General features: G+C 37.9%; 1 protein-coding gene across 7 annotated transcripts in view; it reads left to right on the forward strand.

The window, feature by feature from the left end:
* The first annotated feature begins 35 nt into the window (after positions 1-35).
* Xrcc4 (X-ray repair cross complementing 4) overlaps positions 36-17925 on the forward strand; it is a 259434-nt gene continuing 241544 nt past the window's right edge. For 2 of the 7 annotated variants that reach the window (XM_063245297.1, XM_063245296.1), the window contains exon 1: positions 11084-11586. The gene's annotated coding sequence lies outside the window, so the exon portion shown is untranslated. Of the gene's footprint in view, positions 100-10969; positions 11048-11083; positions 11587-17925 lie in introns of those variants that run through there. The other 5 variants (XM_013143659.3, XM_013143660.3, XM_063245298.1 and 2 more) reach the window with 5 other exon arrangements.

Genomic DNA, 17925 nt, shown 5'->3' on the forward strand with positions numbered 1-17925 from the left:
CTTAGGTGACGATAGGCGGGGTTGTGGAAGTAACCGGCACTTTCATTGGCTACCGACCCCGGCGTTTTTTGGGAGACCGGAAGTGGGGGTCACTGAGAGGTAGGACCCGGAAGGGGCAGTGGCGTCTTTAAATAACAATATGCTATTCTTTATCGTTTTATTTCCTTAAAAACTATTTTTTAAAGTTCTCTGATATTTATCTCTAGAACCGCGCAGTGGTGAGCTCTGGGGTCTTCCGCTTGTAGGCTCTGGGGGGTGCCAGAGGCCAGGCCTCCTCCGCAGGGATTGCACCTGTTGGGTTCCCCTTTTTAATTTCACATTTTGCACCCGACCCGTTCTTAGGAACTCAGAGCAGCTTTTAAACGGCCCGTGTTGATTGTAGAAATAGCAAAGAACCTGAATCCGAAGGGTTTTGTTGAGTAGGTTGGTCATTTCTCCACTTCCAGACCAGTAATTGATTCAGTTCCCTAAAGAAATGATGGAGCAGCAAGACAATTTGGATGCCAGCTTTTTCTTTTATAAAAAACTATAGCAAGCTTTTGTCACTTCTGCGTGACTTATTTTTTTCCTCAGGCAGCACAAGGTTCTTTTCAGAATGTTCAGAATTAAAAAAAAAATGGTGCAGAGGTAGATAGGGAAAGGAAAGGGAGGAAGCTCGTGAGTATGCTTGCAAAACTGTGAGACTTAAATATTTAGGGCAACACACTGATTAGAAGATTTGGGTCTCTGCTGTGGATGATTAGATGGTTTACTACTGTGCACAATGATTTTGTTTAGTTTTAAATCCTAAGGAACTTGATTTTCCAGTCCACTATATGGAATTATCAAAAGGTAGTCAAATACACACATTTATTTTTTTTATTTTGAGAGTGGCTAAGTCACTGTGTTACCCAGGTTAGGCTAGAACTTGCCTCAAGAGTGCTGGGATTACAGGTGTACATCCCAACACCAGCTCAGTTATGCAGTTGTGCTTCAGGCTACCTGTGAAGAGCTCCCAGAAGCTGAAGTTATTAGAGATCACAATTGATTAGTTATATTTATGAATTTAATTGATTGGTCCATAAATTATTTTTTGAAATGGTATTTCACCAGGCTGTCCTAACTAGCCTCAAACTCGGGTCTTTGCCTCTGCCTCACTGGCTGTGATTACATACGTGTGCCACCACTTCCAGTTTAGTTCATAGGTTTGAATGTAGTTCAGTTGAAGAAAAGTGGAGCATGATATGGGCTAGTTATTTTTAATTATTCTTAGAGGAGCCAGTAGTTAAGGCCCAGCACATGTGAATAATATTTGTTGCATTCGTATAAATAACAGTCTGACATGTGATGAGGTCTTTGGGGAGACAGTACTTAAGCTGCATGGTTATGAAGTCTTTCTGGCAGCTCTTCTTTGAGTTTTCAAATCATTTTGGTTCATTTTCTTACAATAAACTGACTATGACATCCTGTTGTTTGGAAATTATTGTGTTTCCTGCATCTGGAAGAATATTTTCAACTTTGGTTTCTTTGTTCCCTAGAATTATAAATAAAAATAGTACATATTTAATTTTTTTGTGAAGAGTATGCACAGGCTTCCTCAGTGTTGAGAGGATTAAATATGTAAGTCATCTAGCTACACATTTGGCTTAGAGTAGGCACTCAGTGAGTGCTATTATGTGTGCTTGGCTTTCTTTTTCACTAAAGTAAAAGCTCCCTGAGGGAAGGGTTAATGACAGAACAATGATTTGCATAAATTAGGCTCTCAGTAAAATGTTTTAAAACACTAAATTGTTACTGCTTTGTTACTGTCCTACCACTTTCTCCCCATTTTCTCTTTACTTTGTCTAGTATTAAGAATAATACTGATGCTTTTCTTTTACATTAATTGCCTCTTTTTCATTCTGATGTATTCACTTTATTAAAAGAGAATGTTTTTGCTTTGTTTCTGATTCTCAGCTAGACTCCATAGCCTGAGGTTGAGGTTATTTGTTTTTCAGTGTTCGCCTTTGTATTCCCCACCAGTCCCCGTCTAGTGTCCCGTCCCCCCTCTCCCCGTGGTCTGGGAAAGTTTAGTTTGACCTGTGTATTATTGGTTTTTTCTTTGTTAAGAAATGTTTCATTTAACCTCTCTACATTTTCAACCTTATTAATTTTCTCTGCAGGGGAATTATGTAGAATTCCCTATGCTCCATGCCCCAATTTCTTTATTGTTTCTTGTTATTCCTTTCGATAGCACTTGGGATTGAACCCAGGGCCTCCGCATCCCTCACACTTTTTCACATTTTGAGATAGGGTCTCACTGGCTCACCACGTTGCCCAGAGTAGACTCAAATGAGTGATCCTCCACCTCCCAGAGTGCTGTGATCACAAGTGTGCACTACCATGCCAGGCTCTGTTCTTCTTCAGTTTACTCTGACATGGTCACTGCTCCCATTCTTCTCTAAGATTCGCTTCTTAGTCACTATTGATCTCTGGATAATAATCATTCTCAGTCATCACCATATTTGGCCTGCTACCAACTTGGGATATAGTTGATTACTCCCTGACCTGTGATCCGTTTTCCCTAATGGATTTGTAGAACTATATTCTTGGTTTTCCTTTTGCCTCTTTGCTTGCTCATTCACAGTCTGCTTTCCTGGATCTGTCTATTCTCCTCACCCTTTTATTGTTGAAATGTTCTAGCACTTAATCTTTGGCCTACTTTTCCTTTTTGTGTCTCCTTTTGATGACATCAGATCTTTTGATTTTAAAAATCTTCATACCAAAGGCTTCTACATTCAGGTTTCTAGTCCTTTTTCTTTTTTCCCTATCCATTTGCTATCTCTGCATCTCCATTTATATATTTAAAAGATATCTCATTCAACCTCAAATGTACACTCTTCTTTTTTTGATACCAGGGATTGAACTCAGGACCTTGTATTTACTAACCAGGCACTTACGTGGCTGAGCTAACCTCCCGGACCAGTGTACTCTCTTCTTTCCAAATTTGTTTCACTTAAATTCTTTTCAAATTTGTTTCAACAGTTTTCTATAGTGTTTTTTTTTTTTTTAATTAGAGCTCTTGCTTAAATTTCTGTTGCTAGCAACTATCATTTATTATTTGAATTACAGTAATAATTTTCTCCTTGGTCTACTTCTTTAATCCTTCCTTCCTAAAGTTTATTCTCATATGCTAGACAGTGATACTTTTAAAGTATAAGTCAAAAACTGTGTTAAGATACAGGATTCAAAGTGCAATGTGTTGTCCTAGATTCAACACTGGAATAGAAAAAAAGATATCAATGGAAAAACCAGTGAAATCCAAATAAAGTCTATAGAGTTTAGCTAGTAGTAGTTGTATTAAGCTGATTTCTTAGTTTGAATAAATAAACCTTAGTAATAGAAGATAGTACCATTAGAGGAAAATGAATGAGAATGTATGGGCTATTATCTTCGTGACTTTGCTATAAATGCAGAATTAGACCCAAACAAAAAGTTTATTAAAAACAATGTAATGTTATTGTTTTGCTTGAAAATCTTTTGTGACTCCTAATCTAATTCATGGTAAAAAGTGGTTTTTCCAGTGATCTCTGAGACCCTGCGTGATCTGGTCTTCCCTTACCTTCCTTTACATGGTAGTAGCCAGCTTGGACACCATGTTTCTTAAATATTCTGGGCCCACTTCAGTGCTTTTTGTGTAGCTGTTTTCTTGCTTGGAGTAGTTTTCTCAGAGCTTCACACAGGAAATGCCTTCATGTCTTTTATGTATTTGCTCCATTGTCACCTCTTAGAAACCCCCCTCCAGCTTCCCTTTACTTCTTTATAATTGCAAGTTTAAATTTTGTCTACACCCTTGTCCTGCCTATGTATTCACAGTTTGTTGTACCATTTTGGTTTCTTGTTTTACTGAAATAATTATCACTCTGTAGTTCTCATATTTGTTGTATGGATTTGTAATGATTCGTCTTCCCCTTAATTTCCTGAAAGCAAGAATTTTTGCTTTATTCTGTCTTTTTTTTTGTTGGTAGTAGAACTCAAACTCAGGACTTTATGCTTGCCAGGCAGGTGTTGCACTGCTGAGCTAGAGCCTCAGCCCAATTTTGTTCTCCTAAGTAACATACCAAGCATTTGTCAGAAGTTTAGAAATACTGAATAGATTATGACTAGATGAAAGAAATGGATTGTTTGAATTTGTAATGACTGATTTGCTATCTGAAATCATTGATTAGGAGACTCTTGTAGTCAGCAGATATTTAATGTTGGTGACATTTGGCTGTTTTGGGGAGAACAATGCTGAGATTTTTGTTGCCAAAAAAAAAAAAAAAAAATCCTAAAACTTAATACTTCTCATAAGGTGTTCATATATTTGTGAAATGCCAGTTTTATATTAGCATTGGGAGATCCCAAGGTGTGTTTACAAGACTTTGAAAAAGCTTTATTTCAGTCATATGGACTTTTGCAATTAGGTTGATTTAATAATTAGTTTGTTAGCCTGATTTCTGTCACTTGGCACAACAGTTAGGTAAATAAATTTTATATTTAATCCGTTCAATAATCTTAGATAATGAGCTTGACTTCCTAAGTATTTTTTGTGATTGACATTCTAAATCAGGCCTCTCCTCTATATAGATCATTGTTGTAGACTATAAATCAGAGGTTATTGAAACCTTTTGGAGCTTTCAGTAATAACAGACGGCCTGCTGTAGCCCGCCTGCCATAGGTTCACCACTGCCGATTCTAAATCAATGAGGGGGCAGAGGGACATTTCTCCTGTGCTCCCTAAGGTTCACCTTAAGATTAGGAGACAAACAGACAAATACATTAACATGCCAAAGAAGAGCAAATCCCCAGGGGGGAAATGACATTAGTGTGATTACTCACCAGCCACATTATTCAGAAGCTTTTTCTTGGGGGGGGGGGTCCTAGAGAATGTCTGAGAATGCATAATAAATTATTTTAGGGTGACCTGAGGGCTTTGGTGTGCATTTAACAGCTGGAGACAAAATCTGTCTGACCTACAGAACACAGTGATTTGTGAATGTTCCTTTTGGGATCAAAATAGTAGGGGAAATGGTGTGTGACAAAAGTACGCCCAGTGTATCTTTCTGTGGTATGGATTAGTTAATGGAAACTTGGTTTCTTCCTTCGGGGAACAGATTCTAAGCAGGCAAGGAGTTCTCAGAGGAAAGCCTCTCCTGCATTCCCAGGTGCCCTGTTTGTGGTGACAGTCCCTAACCTTTACCAGTGTATCACATCTTCACCCAGGATTTATCGCTAACAAAATAGGAATTGGCTTAACGATGAATTGTGGAAGGCTCAGCAATAATAAATAAGGTTGAATATGATGATTAGGCTTGAGGTTAAGTTAAACAGTCAAAAGCAAACATTATTTAGAGGACAGCATCTCCTGATTTGTGTGCTACTTCCAGTTTTGTTTTTTCCCCAACAGAACTGAACTAAATGTTGATCTAGCAGTGTTAAACTTGGTCTTTGTATAAGAAAATGCTTTTAGCTCCCTTGTAATCGTATCTGAGCACTGAGAGTTTTATTGAATAAAGAAAGACTTTGATCGATTGGAAGAGAAACAAGAAATAAGATGCAGCTATTGTTGAAACTTATCAAAGTCCTGACAGTATAAATATTGACATGGGGAGGCATGTCAATATTTACCACAGAATTGGGTAGTTCCTGTTTAAGAAAAGTGACCCTCGCTTTGAACCGAGTATATCAATAAATAAGGAACATGCCCAAGTGAACAGCTGCCCAGAGAAAATAGGATTATGTGTGAGTAAACTTTGGTGTACTTAAAAGGTTAAATTTTAGACGTTTGTGATTCTTTTTGGTAATTTGTTGGTAGATACTTATCTTGCATACTAATATTCTACATGTGGGTTATGATAAGTGGTTTTTAAAAATAACACCACAGTTGCTATTTGTAGCTTTGTAAATTAGTTTGCTATGATACTCATCTATAATTGAGCTAAAAGTAATCTTGACAAATAGTATGTTTAGGAATCAGCCTCCAGTTTTTAACAGTGTTCTTACAGAGAAATTGACTCCAGTCTTGATTTAGACATTATTTTTGAACACAAAAAATGTATTCCTTGAGAATTTTCTAAGTAGCAGTAGTGAAAATAGAAGTTTTTGAAATTTAGATGTGATGAGAAAATCTGCCTTGGTTATCATCTCTTAAGTATATCTCAGAAGGAAATCTGTGCAATTAAGAATAAAAATTTGGTATTTTTAGTTGACTATCACTGTTAATTTCTTTTTGAATATCACTGTAACTTAACAAAGAATAGTTTAATTCAATGTAGCGACGTTTAGAGTTTTATCCAAAACTCCAACATTACAGGCTTCTAGAAGAAGGTTAAACTTCACATCCTGTGAATTACAGCTCCAAAACAGTTCTAAGAGAATATTCAACAGGAGTATCGGGACTTATGCCTATTTCTCTTTTGCGATAGAAATGTTTAAACACATCATAATGCTACATTCATACTATAAAGAAAATCCAATTGAAGTCAGATATTTTGTCAGAAGCTACATTTGTTTCAATAAACGTCTTGATGTGTATGAAAAGACAAATTTGTTTGTAGGTTTATAAATGACCCATTCTTAACCTGTTCTTTTCAGATGTATTATTCAAAGATAGAGGAGAAAGCAGTGCTTTTTTAAAATGTAAATTGACAGCTTCTTCTTTTAGAGAGAATTTTCTGGTATTATTGATAAGTTGTCAAATTTTGAAGAGAAAACTTTAGACTTAATGATTGGTGCCTTTTACAAGCTTGGGAAATAACTTTCCAGCGTGTAACCAAGACTTGAATCTTTGAACAGATTTTTACGTTATGATTTTTTTCTGGAATCATTAAGGCCTATTCAAAATACTCACCACTTGCCTTCTTGAACCCCCTTTTACCTGTTGCTTATTATGTGTGATAATAAGGTTTTCAGAATATTATGTGTTTCAGATTCACCAGTACTATAACCCTAGTAAGTTGGAAGTATAAGACTCCCTGCTTAGTGCTGCATATTAGGAGTTTAATACAGTGTTCCTGGAAGTGTACTTCTCACACCATTCGTGAAATATGTATGTCTCAGTCAACTTTCTTATTGCTGAGACAAAATACCTGATAGCCACAAATAAAATGGAGGAGAGGTTGATGATAGAACTGTGGGGGACCAGCGGTGGCTGAAAAGATAAGAAGTATGAAATATAAATGACCTTTATTTTGAGAATGCGGGGAGAGAAACCCCCAAACCCCCAGGGCACACCATCTCCACCCCGGCCGGGGTCAGTAATCTCTCCGTGGAACGCCTGGAGTGAGGCACATAAGTAGCCTCGGCTTGGGGTGGAACCTTAAGGGGGCATTAGGGATGCACAGGTAGCCCATTGGTCTTTGTTTGGCGCCAGAGGTAGATTCCTAAGGGTGGGTGAGATAGGAGCTCCTTGGCTTTACTGGCTATAGGGTGGGGCCAAAACCCTTCAGTTGACTTTTGGCTCATGGTGTCAGAGGTTGCAGGCTGTGGTTGGTTGGCTCCAAGGAAGAAAAATATTGGTAGAGGGGAAGGAAAAGGAAGCTGCTTTTCTTGCTGGAAGAAGAAAGAAAGGCAAAAAAGGCTGAGTGAGCAATCTACCCTCTAACACCATGCTGGGTGAGATCCACCCTCTGGACCCCACCTCCTCGTAGCACATACAGCCATGAATGGATTAGCTCATTAATGAAGACAGTTCCTGTAATCCAGTTATCTTCTGCAGGCACCACATGAGACTTTTGGGGTACATTTTCAATTTAAACCACAACAACACATATCATTTACTTTAAACTTTTTTTCGGGTGCTATGAGATAAATGAGGGTAATTAGTTATGCACTAATTTTTGAAGCCCATATAACTGAGAAATACTAATGAGTACTTATACTGAAGTCTGTCTTATTCTGAAGGTAGTTTAAGCAAAAGGGAATTTCTTGGCCTCATAATTAAAATGTTTATATGTATACATATGTAAGATATGTATTCTGGCAAAGCTGGAATTAAGTCTCTGCTACTGTCTTCCTGTTAGTTCTGCTTTCTGTTGTATTGATTCTGTTCTCACAGCTTCAGGCTCACAACCTTATAACATCAGATGTAGTGGGGAAGTCTGTGTCCTTCATGATGTGAGTAGAGGCCTTGGCATTGAGCCTGATTGGTCTAACTTGTCCTAACTTGATTCATACATTCATTTCTGACTCAACTAGGATATAATTTTGATTTGGTCTAGGTCTATTCTACTCCTAGGACCTGGAGTATAGTGAGGCTGTTCAAAGCCTGTGGGCTGAGAATTTCAAAGTGAGAATCATTCAAAGTTTGAGACTGATCAAAGAATCCATGTTGGATGACAAAATCAACAAATTCTCTCTACCTACTGGGTGAATGAATGACCAATGCTTGTAGATAGGTAGCAGTGGTGAATCAGCCAGAGGGACCCCGCCTCCTTTTTTTTTTTTTTTTTTTTAAGGAAGTAAAAAAGAAAATCTAAAGCTGCTCAGATTAGCATAGATTAAATATTCAAGTTAAATGTATTTGACCATTTGAATTAAGGCCATTTGTTATTTCCAAGGGCTGTGTAATACAAATTTGATTCATAGTGATTTTAATCTAAGATTGGATGATTTGTTTGTTTTTTGAGACAGGACCTTCCCATGTTGTTGGGCTGGCCTTTAAGTTCGCTATGTAGCCCAGGATGGCTTTGAACTCTCGGTCCTCCTGCCTCAACTGTCTGAGTGCTGGGGTTACAGGCTTGAGAGTGTATGATTCCAATGATATGCCAGGATAGGAAACTTCAGAAAATGTCAATATTATTATTACTATTTTTTGGTACCGGGGATTAAACTCACAACCTTGTACTTGTCAGGCAGGCACTTACACCGCTGAGCTAAATCCCTGGCCCTATTTCTTATTTTTTTACTATGAATATGATGTGCAGTGACTGAGCATACATATGAAGTGACTCCTATCATAAGTGTTTTGTAACACTTTTTTTCACATTTTGTCTTATAGAACAAATTATTAATATATAACTAATACACATTGACTAAATTCAGATTATTTTGATTTTTGACTATAGTTGAATGTACAATTTTTAAATTTCAGTGTCTTTGATACAGATTGCACAGCAAAATTCCTCAGTACTTTATACTCCATTTTCCTAGTTGTGGAGCCTGTGAGTAGGGATTTTTACTGAAGAGCCAGTACTGTCTCAGTTCATGGTTTTTCCGACAGGCTTCTAAGTTTTGAAGCATAAATTATTTAGCGTACATTTCTAATAGATGCCTTTTCCTTTCGTGTCGCACATATATCCAATAATGAACAGAGTCAACTTACCTAATGGTTAAATAATCTTTGTTGAAAAAACTTTTCTTTTCATACATTTATTAGGGGACATTTCAAACATATACAGAAAGAATAATAGATCCATTCTCAAAATAGCTTCAACTCATGGCCCATCTCATTTAATTTCAATCTCACTCAACTTTCTAAGTTATTTATAAATTACTTACTTTCAGTCAAATTGCAGGTGTTCTATCATTTCATCTTGTAAATATGTATTTTAATACATATCTCCAAAATCATAACTTAAAAATCATAACAATTTTATTATTAAATCTAAACAAGTAGCAGTAATGCATTAACCTGATCTCTGAATCTCTTAAATTTCATGATAAATGTTAACAGTTTATTCTTTAAATAATGGCTTAAGCACTATAAGTTACAGTTGTTTATGACTTTTAAATGTCTTTTAACCTTAATCCCCAATCCCTTTTACACTGAAATATATTTATTGGAGTTTCCCTCCATCTAGATTTTGCTGATTGTGTACTTGAGTAGGTTTTTTTGCTTGTGTAGTACTGGGGATTTAACGTAGGGCCTTCATGCTGAACTACATCCCCAGACCTGATTTCATTTTTTTATTTTGATATAAATCTCACCCAGCTATCCTGGATGTTGTTGAACTTTCCATCTTTCGTTTCAGCCTCCCAGAATGCCAAATTGCAGGCATGTGCCACCGCACCCAGCTCATACTGGATTTCTTTTTTTTTTTTTTTTTTTTTTGGCATGGTATGTCATGGTAGTAGTGTGGAGAGAATTTATAGGTTTTACCAAGGAAACATATTTAAACAAATGTGTTATGAGTTCTTTTCTATTTTCTAGTCCAAAATACAGTACAGTAAGTCCTCAGTTTATGAACATTTCAGCTGTGAACTTTTCCAGGTGTGCTGCATAAAACTCACTTTGTCGGCTTAGGAATAAATCCAGTTTATGTACAGTTCTCCCAGAACAGGGTTGAGACTGTCTTCTACTGTGTGTTATGCACACCCACACACATCCACACACACATTTTGTGGTGTTGGGGATTAAGCCCCAGGACCTCACACATATGAGGCAACCACTCCCCACCCCTTGTTAAGCTTTATTTTAAGACAGGGCCTCCTTAAATTGCCCACAGTGTTCTTGGATTTGTGACCTTTCTCGTCAGTCTCCTGAGCAGCTGGGATTACATCTGTATGATAACACATCAGTTTACTTATAATATTTTATAATGGGAAAATTGAAACTTTGTCATGTTCTTCCAATTGGATGTTCTGAAAGGAAGGCAGTCATCCTTTTTTTAAAAAAAGGAAATTTGCTGGAGTCCTTATCAAGCACAAAGGTTGTGCAGTGCTTCCTTGATGAATGCTTGATTGGTGGATGGAGTGAATTGTTTCAGCTGGCATCTTGAGGATTGATGTCAATTGATTATTTCTACCTAATTCAAAGTTTTATTGTATGTATATATTTAATAAGTCTGAAGCTGTTTAACATTGACTTGCTTTTTAGATCAGCTTTTTAAAGTTTACTTTGCAAAATTAAGCTTTCTTGTATGAAATGTCTTTATGTTTCATTAAACATTTCATTGGTTTCTTTGGGGAAGCATTCAGTTAAAATTGCAATTTTTTTTTTGTTGTTTTCTAAAGGTATCTATAACACTTTCATCTTTCTCCTGATGAGGAACTTGGTCCTGAGATCTGTGCGGTTTGAAGATGGCTGATGACTTCAGTATTTGTGCAGGTCTCTGATTAATTGCAGTGTCAGAACTCTTGGAAGAAGTTGACAGTCTTTTCAGGCTTTAGTCGCAAAGTGTACATTATGCTGTGACCATAAGAAAGGCCATGATGGGTTGATCTTCCTGATGGGTACGGATGGAAAGAGGCTGCCTGTACCCTGTGAAGCCTGCTCTCCAGCTGCCCCTGCACACGGTGCCACCTCTATGGAAGATGATGCCAGTCCCTGCCACTCCTCACTGGACAGCCTCTTAAGCCCTGAGCCTGATAACAAATGACTTCTAATTTGGACTGACTTTACTGCTTGCTTCTACAGCAGTGGAGAGGTGTAGCACATTGGCTTTACCCACCACAGCGGCTATGGTGAACATCCCTGTAACAAAAGACAGATCAACAAGAAAAGAATAGCAGATCTGTTTCACCAGAATTTGACAGGGATGTAGATGTGTGATTGGACAGAAAGGTTTGGTCTCAGATGGGAACGCTCCTCTGCAGGGCTTTTGTGGACCTCTGTTCGTCAGTCTCTGCTTGTCACTTTCCCTCTGGGTATGTGTGTAGGACTAGTCAGAGTAGTTCTTTGTGGCCAGCTTTTCCAGAAAAGGGAGAACGCTTTGGGTAATATTTCATCTTCCTAGCTTGCTTGAGGGAACTGAGTTTCTAGTTCTATGGTATACCCTAGAGAAAAGGTTTGTGTGGCCTTGTCTTGGGAGAAGGTTAGAGAGAAACTTGGCTCCTGAGGCTCCACTGTGTCTTGTATCTCGGAGTGGCATGGTGCCTTGGGAACATCATTTTGTGAGTCCCGACACTCCATTCTGCTGTGGGAGATGCCAAAACATTGGAATCCAGGAGAGTGAAACTAGAATTCTGAAGCTCCTTTCAAAGAATCTCCAGCTTTATACTCCAAGCTCCCTGTGCAGCGACTCTGCGTAATTCAGCTCAGGGCCCTTCCTATCCAAGAAAGAGTGTTGCTTTGAGCATGATTACCCTGATAGCCTCTTATGTTATACTGTCTTCTGCCTCTCGTGGAGGGGTACCATGATTGACAGGACTCTCGGAGGCTAATCAGTGTTATTCTCCAAACTCTCGGATCTTGAAAGGATGCATAGATTTGAGGAATACAATTAATGTTGGCTATTTTGGGAAATGGAACAACATAAGCAGAAAGCAGTAGCAATGACAGATTCAGAGTCCTTCCTATTCATCTTCTAGGTATGAGGCTTCCTTCTTGCAGGAGGAGTGCTGTGACTTTCAAGTGTGAATGATAGGTTTTTTTGATGCATTTCACTGCCGCTTAGTAGATCTCACCAGACTCACTGTTCTGTAAAGTGCTTATGGTATGTGTGTAAATGTTCTGTGGTTGGAGATGTGTCTGTTTTATTCATATATACCATTATTTTGTAATATTTTCAACATCTAGCTAGTATTTAACACCTAGCAGAATCTAAATATGTTTGGCTAGCCATATTTTAAAAGTCACTGAATTCTTGAGAAGTTATTTGGTTCTCTTTATTCAGTGGCAGTGAAAAACATTAGACTTGTCAGGTAAAGATGTCCTATTCAGAGGGCTTGGGGACCAAAGAGTTGGTTACAAACTGAGAGCTTTAACCTTTACACTTAATTGTTTTGTCACTCTTAGTATTTTCCATCACTAACAACCATTCTACAATTCTCCAAAACTAACTAGATGTCTGACGAGTCAGTTCTGACATATCTAGAGCAGTGATGGTGATTCTGTTAGGGCTGAGTCCCCAAACTGCAACCCAAAACTCACTTGTGTATTGCAGAGTGCCGACATTGCAATTAGATGTGAATGCTGAGCTTTTAGTTTAGAAAAAACAACTGTTTTCTGGTACTCAGCTGCCGGGGCTACTTGGCGGGTGGGCTGACAGAGAGGGCTTTGTATGCCTACGCAGCATCTGTGTCATAGGTTTGATCTAGAGTTAGTGTCAGATCCCTCAGGACCACAAGGTTGCCACCCTCCATGCCGGGAGGGAGTCCCAGGCCCTGTCACTTCTGACCGACTAGCTGTAAACCCCCTGCTTCCCTCTTCAGATCTGATACTTTTGCTCTACTGGTTTACAAAACTCAAGGGAATGCATACTGTTACCTGTCTGTCATGGTTTAGTGTGGAGGATGCAGACGAGGAGGAATGCTGTATCCTCGCTGATGGAGGAAGTACGGTACAGGGCTTCATGCCCCCTTGGGGTCTCCTACCCTTCCAACTTCTTGAAGTATTTTACCACTGTAAAGGGTCTGCAAATCTCCAGCCTGGTGTGTTGAGTGGGACTGGAGTGCAAGGGAGAGGAGGGCTGGAAGTTTTGAACCTTAATCATTTGGTGTTTTGAGTGACCAACTCCTCCACTGAGGCGTTTAGGGGCCAATCTTGTCACCTCAGCAGCATAAACTCAAAGGAATTTATTGTGAATAACAGATCATCCCTATCCCTCAGGAAATTTCCAAGGTTTTAGAACTCTGGACCAGGAACCAGGGACAAGGACCCAATATACACACAGACACACATGGTCTGCCAAAAAATGTTTGCATCAGAAACAGGAAAGCTTGTATAAATAGTTTAATACTAAATTTATTAAGACATTGTGAGATTAATACAAGTTACTTAGGGCCTCTACAAGAAGTGCTCAAGGTGGTGGCCATGAGCTTCCAGACATTTATTAGTATGACAAACTGCTGAAGTGTACATTCATTTTCTTGTTTCTCATTCTCTAATCTCTCTCTTTATGTGTATGTGTTTCTGTCTGTGTCTCTTATCTATTTTTTTTTGCTTAGAATCAGTTACTTAGTGCTTTATAAAAAAACATGAGCCAATATTTATATCAAGGGATTTCTGCAAAAATAAATAATAATAATAGGGCTTTGTCAGAGTGTTGAATCAGCAGAATGGCAGAGCAGTAGATACCAGTGCTTATTCATGCTAACTGTGTGCTCCTACTTGAGGGTACTCAGTTTAGCACAGTCCCCAGCCCTCATGCCACCAGCATAGGTGCTTAGGCTCAATCTGCATCACCCCTGAGGTATAGGAACTTTCACTTTTGCTAAAGACAAGAGGGTTGGACTTAACTTTCAGGTGTAAAGTTTCAATTCAGTTTGAGAATGTACCACCTAAGGGAACTCAGAACACAGTCTTTCGCTTGTATCTCGGAATTCCTTCCCACTACTGTTGTGTGGTGTATGTTCAGGGGTGTGGTTGAAATGAACTAGACTCACAAATTGCAGCTTGGGAAACAAGTATGCAGCTATTCATGCAATTAGGATATGAACTTCTGTTCTGTTTATAGCTCTTACCATTATTTGAGTCACGTGAAGTTGACATTTTTACATGTTAAAATTGTAAATATTGGCAATTTCATGATTCCTAAATATTTTTATATGCTTGAGTTAGCATCGAGAATTGATATGTTATAGGATTGACCCTCATTTCTCTCATGCTCCAATCTCCTCACTCACCCCCTTGTTTACCCTTAATAAATAGGCAGATAAATGAGTACAGTTGTAATTAAATGGTGGGTTTGTGAGTGGGGGAAAAGTACAGTGATAGTGTTGTTTCTTTTCTATGCAAATGCTGTTAGTTACATTCAGTTCTGCACTGCACATTTCCAAGGGAAAGATTGTCTATGAGTCTAGCTGATAATGGTTTATGGAAGCACTCTTTTTGGAAATTAAAATATGGTCACTGTCAAAAATTTTAAGTCTTAAGAAATCACAGTTACAAAGTTCTCATTGAAAAATGACTATTGCTTAATGAATGCTGTACTTCAAATACTTTTGTGACAGTGTAGAAAGTATCCAAAATTATAAGTATATGCTCATTCTACTTTTTGCCTGGATCATTTTTAACCAAGAGTGCCCTTTTGGTGATCATGAAGAAAGTCATAGTCTTGGAACTTCAGGTCCAATTTTATCCTTTTGGGAGGAAATTTATTCAAATGTTAGGTCATTTTATTGCTTTTATTTGTAAGGTAAAGAAAAGAAAGGAGGGAAGTGAAATTTAAATAAATCACTAAAGCTAATGATTATTAATGGTGTTTGTAAAAAAAATAAGCAGAGGAGATGATCAGGAAGCATATGAGGTAATTGAAAGTAGTTGCCTTGTTTTTTAGACTTCTAGTTTTAATGTTTTATTCTTAAAGCATCACATTAATTTAATGCCTTCCTTGAACATCTGTATGTTAGAAGCTTTTGAACACAACAATGCTAACAATTCTATTTTACTATCTTAGGATGCCCAGCCATCCTATATTAAAACAGGAAAATACCAGGCAAACCTTGACAGCTGGACAAGTGGCTACCTCATTGTCATTTTGAAATTATTAGGATGAAGTTAATTTTGACATAGCTAGAGAAATATGTTTTTTTTTTTTTGTTTTTTTTTTTTTTTTTTTTGTATTTTTCGGTACCGGGGATCGAACTCACAACTGTCTGCTTGCAAGGCAGGCCCTTATGCCACTGAGCTAAATCCCCAGCCCCCGAGAAATATGTTAATAATCCTGTCAGCTCTCTATAATTGAGGTTTAAAAAATTCTAGCTTGAAAATACTTCTGGCAGGTACTTTTTCTTGATATTTTTATTGTGTTGGAAATTTAAAGGTAAATTTGCTTTGTGGTCATTTTTTAAAAAAAATCTTAATTTACTTCTTTAAACATGAACAGCAAGTGGGCATGCTATTAATAAATAATGGAAATTCTCAAAATAAATGATTAATTAAAAAATACTTAATGTGGGAGCCTTACAAAAAGATACACATGAATAGTCAATGCTTTAAGAAAGAACAAATGCATGTATAATAGTACTTTGATCTGCATTAGTTTTTCTGCACTGTTTTGTGGTCCTCTTCTTGTCAGAAGTAAATAGTGGTGAGTGCATGAATAGTTTTTCGTTTTTATCTAACAATTATGCATGTCCTTGTCTCTCAATTTTGTAAAATAATAGAACTTTATGAAAAGTCACCATTCTCTTGATTTGCAATTAAATTTTCATTCTTTTGAAAAAATAAGGTCAAAATAGTATGACCAGGAGTCTAATTACAGACTATTAACAGCTTGTGCTGTGTGCTAATCTTTATCCTGAATTCACATTAGGTATCAGCCTACTTTTCTCCACAAGGGGCACTTAAGTTAATTGCTTCATTAGGAGCACACCTTCAGCCCTTCTGCTCTGCAGTGCAGCTCCTTGGCAGAGATGCAGAAGTTTGAACACCTGCAGCCCAAGCAGCTTGAAAAGAAGCCACCACTGAAGCTAAAGGAAAATAAAAGCAGCTCAAGTTCAAAATGGTGTTACCAATAATACAGTGTTGTCACTGAGCTGACCTAAGAGTTGGCTTCTGCATTGCTCCTTATCAGCATCCAAAAGGGCACACAAAATTCTTTGTGCACTAATTTAAAAAGTGTCTTGTTTATTCAGAAGCAACTGTGAATGGTATTTGTTCAGACTGTAGATCCCATCAACTGGCATACCAGCCAACAACTTATTTCTCTTCTAAGAGAGAAGCCAACTATCAAAGACACAAAGTACTAAAGATAAGCTTCTCAATTCTCAACTGTTCTGAGGTCTCAATAAAGCCACTGATGTTGAAACTGGGGTGGGACCTAACTGTTTCCACCTGCGTGCTTTTCTTAGATCTTTAGCTCCAACCGGGAGAGGTGCTGATACCAGCCTGACCCCAGTGCCCTTAGCAAACAAAACACAGGCTTTCTCAGGGTCCTAATCAGTGAGTCTCTCTACGGAAGGTTCCGCCCCTTTCCTTAAGTGGACCTGGGGCTCTTCCTATTTAGGGGCTGGTGAGAGCAGAGAGGTAGCTGTTTGTGCTCGCTGAAAATTCAGGAATTCCGAATTGCTCCTCTGTGTATTGGCTGAGTCTTAGAAATGTTTAATTTTGATATTGAATGACAGAGTGACTCAATTTTGATATTGAGTGACAGAATAAGGATGAAACCCTTTAAAAACCGGTTCAAATAGCATATTTTCAAAAATTAAGACTTACTTATTCAAAGGAAGTATTTCTGAGACAACTGAGGCAAAAATGTAGGACACCAAAGTGTCACCCATGAGCTCATGGCCCATGAAGATGTGGCTCCCATGTTGAAGCCAAATTTCCAATCCAAGTGTGCTAAAATCAGTAACTCTTTAAGGCAAAAATCATTTAACTTTGTCAGGAACTCCTAGAATTAATTAGAAAATTGGAAAATATTTGAAATGTGAATAATGCAAGGATTTTTTAAAACTAATTTGCTACCCAGTTGCCTTTGCAGCATTATTGAGATTAAGGCCCTTTATCTTACTGTAAAAGTAGTGCTAGAGACTGGAATACTGAATTTAAATGAATTTGTCCCTATAATTAGAAATTTGTCGCTTCTTTCAAATAGAGGTTAAAAAAAAAAAAAAAGAGGCAGCAGCAAAACCCACTGCTGTGTTAGAGCCATTCTAGATGTAGTATTTTGCATTCATGGCCTTAACACCACCAGTGGCTGTGGTTCTCGGCAAGTTTGGGAAGAGAGGATCCCAGGGAGTGACTCCGCCCGTCCCCTGCTGTGCCTTTAGAGATAAACGTGTGTAGGGAAGTTTTCTTGCAGCATCAAACTCCTCCCATAAATTATGGGTTTTGAGCCCCTGAGAATTATGTGAACCTCTAACTAAGTGTGATTTTCAGTGATTGGCATCAAAAAACAATAACACACATTTTTCCAGTAATTTTCAAATTTAAAGATTACAGGGCATGTAATTTACTGCCTGTCGAGTGTACTAATTGATCTAAACATTCACAAATGAATAAAGCATTTTAGAGTGAAGCGCATCTAGGAAAAGAAGACCTTACTGTAGGAAAAGTTTTGGCAAATACTTAAAAATACGTTTTTATATTCAATGATCATG

Source organism: Cavia porcellus, unplaced genomic scaffold (genome assembly GCF_034190915.1).
Source record: "Cavia porcellus strain 051 isolate PalLab524CR breed Dunkin Hartley unplaced genomic scaffold, mCavPor4.1 scaffold_2, whole genome shotgun sequence".
Classification (NCBI taxonomy): Eukaryota; Metazoa; Chordata; class Mammalia; order Rodentia; family Caviidae; genus Cavia; species Cavia porcellus.